Genomic DNA, 2652 nt, shown 5'->3' on the forward strand with positions numbered 1-2652 from the left:
TTATGGCTGTGGCGTGCATGCTATTTCCTCTTTATTTAATTTTTTAAAAAATGTCTGTACTATGCTATTTCCACTTGATTTACTTAAAAAAAACCCTCTTTGCTGCGTCTCAGGAGCGCAACGCAGAATAAGTGGAGGGGAACTGTCTAAGTATGCTGACATCCGTTGTCTTTTTAAATTGAGGGTTGTTCTTGTTCTTGTTTTTATTTTGTATTATGTATTTTTTATATTGTGAACCGCCCTGAGCTCTGGGGATATACGGCGTTATCTTAAATAATAATAATAATAATAATAATAATAATAATAATAATAATAATAACGTATTATCTTAACAACAACAATGTCACACAACCCTCCACCCCGCCGCCTCCCACTCCTCCCTCCTATTGAGCATTCCCACGTTATTATAATTCTAGAGAAGTGCCGTGTAAGGCGAACCAGCAGCAGATGACAGTCGCTGGATGAGCCCCTTCACACGATCAAGGAAAGGAGGAATGATAATTTCACGCTAAGCAGCTAACGTAAACACACACTGTCAGTCTCTAGACTACGGTCAAGTGCAAGAGCGACAAACCATTGTCGAGAATGAAGCTATTTTGTTACTTATTATCCTTTGGCAGGTGGACTAAAATTAAGTCAATAGCCCCGTCCCTTTTCCAGCCAAAGGACTATCAAGGAATGATTGTTCACGCGCAAGGATCGGGCAAGGGAAAAGATTGATGCCTTTGATCAGCCGGACTTTCAACCAGAGTGGAGTAAAAACAAAAAAGTGGGACTATGCATAGTTCTGATTGTTATGGAAATCTAAACCTCGTTAGGGGCGAAAAAGATAATTATGCCACCACGCTAATTAATTGATCCGGCTTCGAATGGGTTGCTTTTAAAGAGAAAGAAAGAGAGAGAGAGAGAGAGAGAGAGAGAGAGTGTCAACCGTTTCTTTAGGGAAATACACCTATCTATCATCTATATTATCTATCTATATCTACCTACCATCTCTCTCTCTCTCTCTCTCTCTCTCTCTCGCCAGTCACACACAGATGAATCAGGCAAAAACATCTCACCAATTTTGTTTAACTAAGAAGGCTAACAAAGGCCTGCATTTTTGGCAAATTAATATAAGTAGCTCTATAGGTTGACAGGTGTGTTTTGCTATAGGGTGTGAACAAACTAGATGTCTTATTCAGGCGCCTACTTTTCACTAAGCTTTCACCAGAAGACTTGAAAAGGATATTTGCATTCAGAAAGAAGAGAAAAAAAATGTCAAAATCTGGTTAAGAGTGTGGTGTTGATAGGGCCAAGGTCGCAGGTTTGATCCTCGTCTGGCACAGCTGCATATTCCTGCATTGCAGGGGGTTAGACTAGATGATTCTTAGGGTCCCCTCCAACTTTACAATTCTATGATCTTGCAGAGAGAGCTCTCATTTTCTCCGTGCTTGGTAAAGGCGTTAAGTTGTGGGTGAACATATCAGACGACACAGCGATTCTTCAAACAGCTCTTGTTTATTCACAGGCCAGAACTGAACTGAACTGAAGGGTTCAGCCAGCCTGCTTATATAGAGCTCCACTAGAACGCAACAGTAACCATTTTCTGTAACAATCCAATCACTGAACGTCACTTTCAATCCCTTATTTGCATATGTGGACCTGAGTGAAAACTATCTACAGTATCCCCCTGCTGGCTCAGGGTGAGAACTTCAGTACATAACAAAAGGAGAATTGAGATATATACACACACGCGCACACACACACACACACACAGGGCCACTGCAGATCTCAATCTTTCTTGTTATCACGCACAGATCTTGCTTCCCATATGTCGTTTCCACACTCATGGATTCCGAACGGAATTTTTAAAACCTCGCAGCCACCAATGACTGTTGTTTCGTTTTGCCTTTCCACCAAAAGGAGAGGCTTCGATTGCCGAGAGGAACGAGGAGGGCTTTGGCACGGACCCTGCGCCTCCTTCCTTCCCAGCCTTTGGGAGACCACGATTCTCTCCTCCTTACTTGGGAGATGCGCTTTTTTTTAGGCGCTACATGTAAACAACAACAACAAAGCAGTGTAGGAGGAGGGGCTTCCACAGAGGCCCCGCCCCCTTGCCTCTATCTGTGCCCTGGGCGCAAACGTCTGAATGGCGACAGGGCGCCTCCAGGAGGGTCCCTGTCATTGCAGGCGAAGCATCTCTTCCTACTTTGAGATGGCAAGCAGGGAGGGCGGCGTTTACAGGTGCGTCCCCGCTCTCCCGTTCATTTTAATGACACAGAAATAATGCCAATAATACAATTGCTAATAATACACGCAAGTCTGAAGAGAGGAAGGCCGGGCTCAGTTGCAGAGGGGAAGGAGGGGGGCTATTTGGCGTCCCCTGCCGGGGAAAGGAGGTGGGGGATGCGGAAAAGGGATGCAGGGGCGCAGCCAGGGTGCAGGGGCGCAGCCAGGATTTAAGTTTTTTTGGGGGGTGAGGCAGGACACCCTCCTTTCGCCATCCTCTGTCTGGCTCTGTGTAGTGGATTCGAAATGAAATGTCTCAACTATAGTGGTTTTACATTACAGTGGTCCCTTGGTTCTCAAACTTAATCCGTTCCGGAAGTCCGTTCCAAAACCAAAGCGTGCCAAAACTCAGCAAAGAGCAGTTAAAAGAGCTGAACATAG

The sequence above is a fragment of the Podarcis vaucheri genome, assembly GCF_965113315.1.
Source record: "Podarcis vaucheri genome assembly, chromosome: 17".
NCBI lineage: Eukaryota > Metazoa > Chordata > Lepidosauria > Squamata > Lacertidae > Podarcis > Podarcis vaucheri.